Source organism: Nerophis lumbriciformis, linkage group LG04 (genome assembly GCF_033978685.3).
Source record: "Nerophis lumbriciformis linkage group LG04, RoL_Nlum_v2.1, whole genome shotgun sequence".
NCBI lineage: Eukaryota > Metazoa > Chordata > Actinopteri > Syngnathiformes > Syngnathidae > Nerophis > Nerophis lumbriciformis.
This window is the reverse complement of record NC_084551.2, coordinates 55321521-55335000: the sequence shown is the minus strand read 5'-3', so window position 1 is coordinate 55335000 and position 13480 is coordinate 55321521. Positions and strand designations below refer to the sequence as shown.

Here is a 13480-nt window from a genome sequence, read left to right as displayed (position 1 = left end):
ACTGCCATCATATTGCAGTGTACAGTTATCTCTTATGTTTGACTGCCATCATATTGCAGTCTACACTTATCTCTAATGTTTGACTGCCATCATATTGCAGTCTACACTTATCTTTAATGTTTGACTGCCATCCTATTGCAGTCTACACTTATCCCTTATGTGTGACTGCCATCATATTGCAGTCTACACATATCTCTTATGTGTGACTGCCATCATATTGCAGTCTACACTTATCTGTTATGTGTGACTGCCATCATATTGCATCTACACTTATCGCTAATGTTTGACTGCCATCATATTGCAATCTACACTTATCTCTAATGTTTGACTGCCATCATATTGCAATATTGCAGTCTACATGTATCTCTAATGTTTGACTGCCATCATATTGCAGTCTACAAGTATCTCTTATGTTTGACTGCCATCATATTGCAGTCTACATGTATCTCTTATGTGTGACTGCCATCATATTGCAGTCTACACTTAGCTCTAATGTTTGACTGCCATCATATTGCAGTCTACAAGTATATTTTATGTTTGACTGCCATCATATTGCAGTGTACATTTATCTCTTATGTGTGACTGCCATCATATTGCAGTCTACACTTATCTCTTATGTGTGACTGCCATCTACTGGTCACACTTATCATTACACCATGTACCAAATAAAATAGCTTCGAGGATCCGTGTTATGAGGCACACTGTCGAGTTTTGAGGGAAAAAAAGGATTTTAAGTGCGCCTCAGACAAAATTATCGGAGCAAAAGTTGCCCCCAAAGTATTTTTGACGTGGTCTTGACTGCTGGCCGCGTTGGCGCAGCAGTTCTTTGTCCGGTCCTCTCCGAGGAGACGCCATTGTGCAGCGGTCATCACATCTGTCATGTAGCCGTTGTTCAAAGGAGTCCATCCATTTGCTAAAAATCTACTTGATATTTCTTCTTTTTTTTTTTTTCCTCTGAGGAATTGGACGCTGAGAAGGGAGGGAAAGTTTGGAAGACACCAGCAATTCAGATGTCACGTGTCGCCATGGAAACCCAAACTTAACACTCCTTTAACAACAACCGTGTGCTACCAGTCAGTCGTGTTATTTCTTTTACCTTCAAGTTATTTCACAGCTTCAAAAGTATCAATACATATAACGTTGTTGTCGATTTGTAATGTTTTTTTGTGGCGTAATAATGATAATAACAATGATTACTTGTTTTTTTATAATGGGGAAAACCACAAAATGTGCAATATCTCCCCAAAAAATGTTGCAAAGTGGAATACTTTAGATGAAGTAGTTACTGTCAGGTTCAAACACTGATGACATCTTTTAAAAAGACAAGAAGCAAGGAATCACGCAGAGACAGAGTTCAATTTAGCTCATGAGGAGAACGCATGGAGCTGCACACTTAGTCACAGTCTCGCCCTACGCTCTACGGTTCAGCTCCAGCGTCCCTCCATTTATTCAGGAGTTCCACAGTCGCTGAGGCCGCCTCTAAAAGGAGTGGTCACATATATCATGCAAAGCAGGTCCAGTACGCACAATACGTGACGGAATGTGCTGGGGGCTTTGTGATTTCGCCTTGTCTCCGCTTCGTCTGCGTGCTGTCGTCTTATCTGCGTTGAGGTCCTTGAAGTCCATGGCTGTTAGCGGGCAAAAACAAAGATAAGGCCACCCCTCAGACAAGAAGTTTCGTCCTTGCACAGATACGAAAGTCTAACTTGAGCACAATAGCTAATAACTATAGCAACGGACTTTAAGCATACTAAAGTTGTGTGATAATATATATACATGATTATTCTAACATGTACATCCTTTAATAGGTCAATCATTTATAAAAACTCAAACTTTGATGCATTATTACTATACCTCCTTAGCTGAAAAAACAGATGCGCACATAAAGTAAAACGATATATATATATATATATATATATATATATATATATATATATATATATATATATATATATATATATATATCATCAATCCGTTACCAAGTAGTTACAGGATCATACATTGGTCATATTCAAAGTCCTCATGTGTCCAGGGACATATTTACTGACTTTATAAACATAATATACATTTTTAAAAAACGAAAGAAGGTGTTGTGACAATAAAAAAATATCGATGTAATCATAGTAGAATCGACTAGATACGCTCCTGTAGTTGGTATCATTACAGTGGATGTCAGGTGTAGATCATACTTGCCAACCTTGAGACCTCCAATTTCGGGAGTTGGGGGCGGGGCGTGGTTGGGGGCGTGGTTAAGAGGGGAGGAGTATGTTGACAGCTAGAATTCACCAAGTCAAGTATTTCATATATATATATATAATATATATATATACATACATCCTGAAAATATGCAAACAAAACTGTGTTTAGATAACTGATACTTCAAACTTGCATAAATAAATATTAAGGAATATAACATAACTTGGCTTCTGAGAGCTTCAAAATGTAATGAATAAAATGTTAAAGTTGTTGATAAACAAGCAATTATTTTAATAATTAAATATGGTCATTTTAAATGAATTATTATGATAATTTAAAATTAATTATTTCAAATATGTTTATTTTAATGTATAATTCTATGACTGAATGTAATAAATAAATACAAATAAAAATATAATTAATTTTGATGTTTTTAGCGAAATATAGTAAAAAAAAAAAAAATTTTAATTTAATTAATAAATATATTTATCTTCAGGTAAGATAAACATAATAATACAATTTATCTCTAGTCTGGATGATTTAGTTCTTGTCACCCTGTTGTCCTCCCGTCATGAAAAAAGGCTGTCCTCACCCAGGTCGCATGGAGCTGGAGGCCACGCCCCCTCCAGCTCCGGCTGAAAATCGGGAGTTTTTCGGGAGAATATTTGTCTCGGGAGGTTTTTGGGAGAGGCGCTGAATTTCGGGAGTCTCCCGGAAAATTCGTGAGGGTTGGCAAGTATGGGTGTAGATCCACCCATAGCGTTTGTTTACATTGTGACGCTGGTGAGTTAGGGTGTGTAGTGAAGCATGTTTAGCTATTCCTCGTCCTGCAGTGATAATGCTACTTGTAAGAAACTCACTTTATTTGTCACCATGGAGGCGAGGATTAGTGATTTAGAAGTAGCTGGATGGACTTTAGCCGCTAGCTAGCTGGCCATGTCTTAAAGCACCTCTTCCTGAGGGTGTTTCAGTGTTATAACTTCACCTTTATTGTCAGTTTTTAAGCCAAAATGCATCCGTTCTCCCTTTTCTGTCTACACACTGTGTCTGCTTGTAAGTACTCCGTGTGTGTGCGCTGCAGAACATGCTCCTCTGCTCGAAAACCCAACAGCTTAAGTTGTTCAACAGTCCGGGGGTCTCCGTTGTGCTATTTTAGGCTTCATAATGCACCACACATTTTCAATGGGAGACAGGTCTGGACTACAGGCAGGCCAGTCTAGTACCCGCACTCTTTTACTACGAAGCCACATTGATGTAACACGTGGCTTGGCATTGTCTTGCTGAAATAAGCAGGGGCGTCCATGGTAACGTTGCTTGGATGGCAACATATGTTGCTCCAAAACCTGTATGTACCTTTCAGCATTAATGGTGCCTTCACAGATGTGTAAGTTACCCATGTCTTGGGCACTAATACACCCCCATACTATCACACATGCTGCCTTTTACACTTTGACCCTAGAACAATCCAAATGGTTCTTTTCCTCTTTGGTCCGGAGGACACGACGTCCACAGTTTCCAAAAACAATTTGAAATGTGGACTCGTCAGACCACAGAACACTTTTCCACTTTGTATCAGTCCATCTTAGATGAGCTCAAGCCCATGTGGTGATATCCTTTACACACTGATGTCGCTTTTTGATGCAGTACCGCCTGAGGAATCCAAGGTGCGTAATATCATGGCTTACGTGCAGTGATTTCTCCAGATTCTTTGAACCTTTTGATGATATTACGGAGCGTAGATGGTGAAATCCCTAAATTCCTTGCAATAGCTGGTTGAGAAATGTTGTTCTTAAACAATTTGCTCACGCATTTGTTGACAAAGTGGTGACCCTCGCCCTGTCCTTGTTTGTGAATGACTGAGCATTTCATGGAAGCTGCTTTTATACCCAATCATGGCACCCACCTGTTCCCAATTAGCCTGTTCACCTGTGGGATGTTCCAAATAAGTCTTTGATGAGCATTCCTCAACTTTCCCAGTCTTTTTTGCCACTTGTGCCAGCTTCTTTGAAACACGCTTCAGGCTTTAAATTCCAAATGAGCTAATATTTGCACAAAATAACAAAGTTTCTCAGTGTGAACATGAAATATCTTGTCTTTGCAGTCTATTCAATTGAATATAAGTTGAAAAGGATTTGTTGTATTCTCTTTTTATTTACCATTTACACAACGTGACAACTTCACTGCTTTTGGGGTTTGTAAATGCTGCACGTACACACACACGCACACACACACACACACGCACACACACACACACACACACAAGCCCTGGTTGCCTTTAAGTGCAACTTAGTGGCCACACCAAGAGCCAGGTGGTTTAAGTGCATTGTGCCAGTGATACACAGTAAACATGCAGAGAGTAAACACACACACTGTGTCAGCGTGTGTGACGGGAACACACACTGTGTCAGCGTGTGTGACGGGAACAGGCGCAGCAGACGGAGGCACAGAGTGCAGCAGCAAGGTTCTCATTCAGAAAATTGCAAGTGTGTCAGTTGCAGGGCCCGGAATTCGAGGCGTGTACTATTACTAGCATCAATAGCATCAATGGCATGACTAGCATCAACAGACTTAATAAGCATTACTAGCATCAATAGCATTACTAGCATTACTAGCATCAATAGACTTAATAAGCATTACTAGCATCAATAGCATTACTAGCATCAATGGCATCAATAGAGTTAATAGCATCACGAGCATTAATTGCATCAATAGCACCACTAGCATAAATAGTGTTAATAGCATCGCTCGCGTCATTTGCATCACTAGCATTAATAGTGTCACTAGCATTAGTTGCATCAATAACGTAATCAGCATCACAAGCATCAATGACATCATTAGCATAACTAGCATCAATAGCATAACTAGCGTCAATAGCATCACTAACATCAATAGCATCACAAGCATAGCTAACGTCATTAGCATAACTAGTGTCAATAGCATCACTAACATCAATAACATCATTAGCATAACTAGCATCATTAACATCAATAGCATCACAAGTATCAATAACATCATTAGCATAACTAGCATCAATATCATCACTAACATCAATAGCATCACAAGTATCAACAACATCATTAGCATAACTAGCATCAATAGCATCACAAGCATCAATAACATCATTAGCATAACTAGCATCAATAGCATAACTAGTGTCAATAGCATCACTAACATCAATAGCATCACTAACATCAATAGCATCACTGACATCAATAGCGTTAATAGCATCATTGGCATCAATAGCATCAATGACATCATTAGCATAACTAGCATCAATAGCATAACTAGTGTCAATAGCATCACTAACATCAATAGCGTTAATAGCATCATTGGCTTCAATAGCATCAATGACATAATTAGCATAACTAGCATCAATAGCATAACTAGTGTCAATAGCATCACTAACATCAATAACATCATTAGCATAACTAGCATCAATAGCATCACTAACATCAATAGCATCACAAGTATCAATAACATCATTAGCATAACTAGCATCAATAGCATCACTAACATCAATAGCATCACACGTATCAACAACATCATTAGCATAACTAGCATCAATAGCATCAATAGCATCAATAGCATCACTAACATAAATAACATCATTAGCATAACTAGCGTCAATAGCATAACTAGTGTCAATAACATCACTAACATCAATAACATTATTAGCATAACTAGCATCAATAGCATCACTAACATCAATAGCATCACAAGCATCAATAACATCATTAGCATAACTAGCATCAATAGCATAACTAGCGTCAATAGCATCACTAACATCAATAGCGTTAATAGCATCATTAGCATCAAAAGCGTCAATGACATCATTAGCATAACTAGCATCAATAGCATAACTAGCGTCAATAGCATCACTAACATCAATAGGGTTAATAGCATCAATAGCATCAATATTGTTAATAGCGTCACTAGCATCAATATTGTTAATAGTGTCACTAGCATAAATATCATCAATAGCCTGTATAGCATCACTAGCATCACAAGCATCAATAACATCATTAGCATAACTAGCATCAATAGCATAACTAGCGTCAATAGCATCACTAACATCAATAGCGTTAATAGCATCATTAGCATCAATAGTGTCAATGACATCATTAGCATGACTAGCATCAATAGCATCACTAACATCAATAGCATCACTAGCATCAATAGCGTTAATAGCATCATTGGCATCAATAGCATAACTAGCATCAATAGCATAACTAGCATCAATAGCATAACTAGCGTCAATAGCATCACTAACATCAATAGCGTTAATAGCATCATTAGCATCAATAGCGTCAATGACATCATTCGCATAACTAGCATCAATAGCATAACTAGCATAACTAGCATCAATAGCATAACTAGCATCAATAGCATCACTAACATCAATAGCATCACTAGCATCAATAGCATTAATAGCATCATTGGCATCAATAGCATAACTAGCATCAATAGCATAACTAACATCAATAGCATAACTAGCGTCAATAGCATCACTAACATCAATAGCGTTAATAGCATCACTACATCTCATCTTGGAGTACTTTATAATATTCCACATGTATTTATGATATTCCACATGTATTTATGATATTCCACGTGTATTTATGATATTCCACGTTTATGATATTCCACATGTATTTATGATATTCCACGTGTATTTATGATATTCCACATGTATTTATGATATTCCACGTTTATGTTATTCCACATGTATTTATGATATTCCACATGTATTTATGATATTCCACGTGTATTTATAATATTCCACATGTATTTATAATATCCCACGTGTATTTATGATATTCCACGTGTATTTATGATATTCCACGTGTATTTATAATATTCCACATGTATTTATAATATCCCACGTGTATTTATGATATTCCACATGTATTTATAATATTCCACATATATTTATGATATTCCACATGTATTTATAATATTCCACATACATTTATGATATTCCACATGTATTTATGATATTCCACATGTATTTATGATAGTGCACATGTATTTATAATATTCCACATGTATTTATCATATTCCACATGTATTTATAATATTCCACGTGTATTTATATTCCACATGTATTTATAGTATTCCACGTGTATTTATGATATTCCACATGTATTTTTGATATTCCACGTGTGTTTATGATATTCCTTATGTATTTATGATATTCCACATGTATTTATAATATTGCACATATTTATCATATTCCACATGTATTTATAATATTCCACGTGTATTTATATTCCACATGTATTTATAATATTTCACATGTATTTATGATATTCCACATGTATTTTTGATATTCCACGTGTGTTTATGATATTCCACATGTATTTATGATATTCCACATGTATTTATAATATTCCACATGTATTTATGATATTCCACATGTATTTTTGATATTCCACGTGTGTTTTTGATATTCCACATGTATTTATGATATTCCACGTGTATTTATGATATTCCACATGTATTTATGATATTCCGCCAGGATCCTGTAGCTATAATCAGAGTGAAGTCAGTAACTACAGTTTGTCCCTACATCTGTAAATGCAAGTTAAAACTCTACTATGGAAAGCGAAAACCATTTATCAACAACACCCAGAAACTTTACCTACTGCAATGTTTGTAACCTTTTACTTTCACTTTATTTCATCTGTTATGTACAGGGGGGGGGGGAAACTAGCTATTTATTTATTAAATTTAAGTGTTTTTCAGTTATTGAAATGTTGGCCCGAATGTACACCCTCACGTTTGTACCTCATAGCTGTGGTGCTTTCAAGGACCCCTGATTAAAGTTCGAAACAGAAGCTCCCTGTAGATGCATTGATAATACTCATAATCATAATGAATATAATAATGATGTACAGTGGAACCTAGCGCTTTTCAACATAACAACTTTTATATGGAACAATTCATTCATTCATCTTGTGTCACCACTTTGTCAACAAATGCGTGAGCAAATTGTCGAACAATTTAAGAACAACATTTCTCAACCAGCTATTGCAAGGAATTTAGGGATTTCACCATCTACGCTCCGTAATATCATCAAAAGGTGACATCATTGTGTAAAGGATATCACCACATGGGCTCAGGAACACTTCAGAAAACCACTGTCAGTAACTACAGTTGGTCGCTACATCTGTAAGTGCAAGTTAAAACTCTACTGTGCAAAGCCAAAGCCATTTATCAACAACACCCAGAAACGCCGCCGGCTTTGCTGGGCCCTGAACTCAGTGGAGAAGTGTTCTGTGGTCTGACGAGTCCACATTTCAAATTGTTTTTGGAAACTGTGGACGTTGTGTCCTCCGGACCAAAGAGGAAAAAAACCATCTGGATTCTTCTAGTGTATTTATCAACAACACCCAGAAAGGCAACGGGACTGCACCCCACAATACTAAACATATTCAACTAACTTTACCAACTGCAATGTTTGTAACCTATGATGACATTTGAATGACAATAAAAAGGAAGTTTAAGTCTAAGTCTGAAGTTAGTTTTTAATTATAATCCAGATATGTTAATGCCATGTTTAAAAAGTCAAAATGAAAACAACAATATTGTTTTAGTTGTATTTAAAGATATAGTCTCATTCAAGTTAAGTTGTTAATTAGTGCATGTAAACATACAGAGTGTGTATGTGAGTTAGTTTTGAGGGCCCCTATGACAAATAAAATAATAAATAATACTCCAGACTGAAACTGGGCCACAAAGTGATGATGATGATGATGATGGCTCTGCTAAATTATGGACGCTCAGCAACAAAAAGCCAGAGCTTCTTCTGCGCACACTGAGCAGCATGTTACACACGCCATCTTTTATTCAACACTTACTGCATTCATGCAATAAATATCTCATGCCTGGAAAGCCACAATATTCCTATCTATATAATATCTACTTACTGTGTTAGAAGCACTGTATGGCAGCCATGCAGGCTGAATGACATCGATAACTACTACAATAATAATTGTATTAATAATAAATGTTAGAAGCACTGCATGTCAGCCATGCAGGCTGAATGACATCGATAACTACTACAATAATTATTGTATTAATAATAAAAACTATTAAGAATAATAAGAATACAGATGACATTGATAATATTAATAATAATGATATTATTATTAATAATAATAATGATGATAATAATAATAGTATTGATATTCCATCCATCCATTTTCTACCGCTTGTTCCTTACGGGGTCGCGGGGGTGCTGGAGCCTATCTCTGATCATTATAATAATAATAATAATAATATTATTATTTTTAATGATAACAATAATAATGATAATAATAATATTAATAATAATGCTGATGCTGATAATAATAATGATAATTTTAACAATAATGATAATAATAAAAATAATAATAATAACAATAATATAATAATAATAATGATAATGATAATAATAATAATGATGATAATAATAATAATGATACTGATAATGATATAATAATAATAATGATAATTATAATAATGATAATAATCATATTATTAATAACAATAATAATGATAATAATAATATTAATAATGCTGATGATGATAATAATAGTAATGATAATTATAATTATAACAATAATAAGAATAACAATAACAATAATAATACTAATAATGATAATAATAACAGTGGTGATAATAATAATAGTAATAATAATAATAATGATGATGATAATAATGATAATGATAAAAATAATAGTAATAATAGTAATGATAATAATAATAATGATGATAATAATGATAATGACAAAAATAATAATAATAATGATGATGATGATAATGATAATGATAATAATAATGTTAATGATAATAATAATAATAATAATAATAATAATAATGCTATTAACAATAATAATGATGACAATAATAATGGTAATAATAATAATGATAGTGATTTAGTGACTTGTATTAATGTGTTCTTATATAAATGTGTTCATTTAGTGACTTATATTAATGTGTTCATTTAGTGGCTTATGTCAATGTGTTCGTTTAGTGACTTATATTAATGTATTCATTTATTGACTTATACCAATGTGTTCATTTAGTGACTTATATTAATGTGTTCATTTAGTGACTCATATTGATGTGTTATTTAATCAATGTGTTCATTTAGTGATTTATATCAGTGTGTTCATTTAGTGACTTATGTTAATGTATTCATTTAGTGACTTATATTAATGTGTTCATTTAGTGAATTATATTAATGTGTTCATTTAGTAATTTATATTAAGTATTCATTTAGTGACTTATGTTAATGTGTTCATTTGGTGACTTATATCAATGTGTTCATTCAGTACAGTGCTTCTCAAAAAAAAAGCATGCCCCCCTTTCTTTTTCTCTTTCTCTTTCACTTTCTCAATCAATCAATCAATCAATCTTTATTTATATAGCCCTAAATCACAAGTGTCTCAAAGGGCTGCACAAGCCACAACGACATCCTCGGTACAAAGCCCCCTCTCTCTTTCTCTCTCTCGCTCCCTCTTTCTTTTTTCTTGTTGTACTTCCTGTCTTCCCATCCCCTCGCAGCACCTGATCACTCCTCTGTTGATGACACCCTCTCACCCTCTCACCCTCTCACCCTCCTGCCTTTCACGCTGCGCTGCCCTCGCTCGCCGCCACGCTTCCCATTAATTATTGGAAGGAAATAGGAAATGCTGATAATTAAAAGGCAATTAGCATCTTCCAGGCAGGGGAGTGTTGCTGCGGGGAATAACTTGCTGTACGTTCTTGCAAAGGTCGGACACACAAACACACACACACACACACACACACACACACACGCGTGTCCTTTTTCCGCCTTGCAGATAGTGGAGGCCCGCGAGGAGTGTGTTGTCCTCGGGGAGGGGCTGCATGCTGATGAGGTTGGAAGGTCACGACACACACACACACACACACACACACACACACACACACACACACACACACACATACTAACGTGTAGAAGTACGCCACACTGCGGCGGTGTGGTGTGACACTTTACATAAGAAGGATGTGGGGATGTCTGGCTGAGGGCTTCAACAGTTCTGGATGCAGTGAGGAGGAAACCAACCCACCGACTCAGAAGCTGGGGGGTGGGAGGGGTGGGGGGGTCATGGTTAGGAGTCGGGGGGTTGGGGGGATGTAACCTATTTTGCTCACGGTGCCATATTGCGTCATCAAATATTAACAGACTGCCACGGCATCATGTCTGCTCAGTGTGTGTGTGTGTGTGTGTGTGTGTGTGTGTGTGTGTGTGTGTGTGTGTGTGTGTGTGTGTGTGTGTGTGTGTGTGTGTCTTCCAATGCTTGCATTTTTCTTTGGGATTAAAAAAAAAAAAAAAAAATGACTGCAGGATGCTTACTTCTGCTTCCTCTGTGCCAGTGGTGTGTTTTAGCATCTGTGTCGCAGTCACACACACACACACACACACACACACACACACACACACACCTATTGAAAGAGCATTAGGAAGATGTGCACCCCTCCACCCTATTTCTCTCCATCCTTGCTCCCCCCCCCACCACTGCTCTATGCTGATCTAGACTTTGGAATTCAATGTTGCCATGGTAACAATGTCGGGTCGCTCCTCTCATCCCCCCCAACCCCCCCCTGCACTGCTCTATTCAGACGACAAGATGCGGCACAACTCTCATGTGCTGCCTCTGATGCAGTAGTCTGTGTGTGACTGGGTCATTTACTGACTTATATTCATGTGTTCATTTACTGACTTATATTCATGTGTTCATTAGTATAATGAGGCTACATGTTAGCTGCAGTAGTCTGTGTGTGACTGGGTCATTTACTGACTTATATTCATGTGTTCATTTACTGACTTATATTCATGTGTTCATTAATATAATGAGGCTCCATGTTAGCTGCAGTAGTCTGTGTGTGACTGGGTCATTTAGTGACTTATATTCATGTGTTCATTTACTGACTTATATTCATGTGTTCATTTACTGACTTATATTCATGTGTTCATTAATATAATGAGGCTCCATGTTAGCTGCAGTAGTCTGTGTGTGACTGGGTCATTTAGTGACTTATATTCATGTGTTCATTTACTGACTTATATTCATGTGTTCATTATTATAATGAGGCTCCATGTTAGCTGCAGTAGTCTGTGTGTGACTGGGTCATTTAGTGACTTATATTCATGTGTTCATTTCCTGACTTATATTCATGTGTTCATTTGCTGACTTATATTCATGTGTTCATTTTATGACTTGTTCATTTGCTGACTTATATTCATGTGTTCATTATATAATGAGGTTGCATGTTAGCTGCAGTAGTCCGTGTGTGACTGGGTCATTTACTGACTTATATTCATGTGTTCATTAATATAATGAGGCTACATGTTAGCTGCTGTAGTCTGTGTGTGACTGGGTTATTTACTGACTTATATTCATGTGTTCATTTACTGACTTATATTGATGTATTCATTTAGTGACTTATATTCATGTATTAATTTAGTGACCTATATTAATGTGTTCATTTAGTGACTTATATTAATGTGTTTATTTTGTGACTTATATTAATGTGTTTATTTAGTGACTTATATTAATGTAATAACTGGGTGACTTATATTCATGTATTCATTTAGTGACTTATATTAATGTGTTCATTAATATAATGAGGCTCCATATTAGCTGCAGTAGTCCGTTTGTGGGAGGACGGACTGGGTCATTTGGTGTTTTATATTCATGTGTTCATTTAGTGATTGCAGCATGTTTACTTGTGTGCGTATCATGTGCGATACAAGCAGTGCTGCAGCGTGTTTACTTGTGTGTGATATCATGTGCGATACAAACATTCCTGCAGCATGTTTACTTGTGTGTGATATCATGTCCGATACAAGAAGTCCTGCAGTGTGTTTACTTGTTTGTGTTAACATGTGCAATACTAGCAGCCCTGCGGTGTGTTTACTTGTGTGTGATATCATGTGCGATACAAATATTCCTGCAGCGTGTTTACTTGTGTGTGATATCATGTGCGATGCAAACATTCCTGCAGCGTGTTTACTTGTGTGTGATATCATGTGCGATACAAACATTCCTGCAGCGTGTTTACTTGTGTGTGATATCATGTGCGATACTAGCAGCCCTGCCGTGTCTTTACTTGTGTGTGATATCATGTGCGATACAATCAGTCCGGCAGACTGTTTACTTGTGTGTGATATCACGTGCGATACAAACATTCATGCAGCGTGTTTACTTGTGTGCGATATCATGTGCGATACAAGCAGTCCTGCGGCGTGTTTACTGGTGTGCGATGTCATGTG

General features: G+C 36.3%; 1 protein-coding gene across 1 annotated transcript in view; it reads left to right on the top strand.

Moving 5' to 3' along the window:
• Positions 1-13480, top strand: part of cacng8b (calcium channel, voltage-dependent, gamma subunit 8b) — a 74368-nt gene that overhangs the window by 11856 nt on the left and 49032 nt on the right. The gene's annotated exons all lie outside the window — the stretch shown is intronic.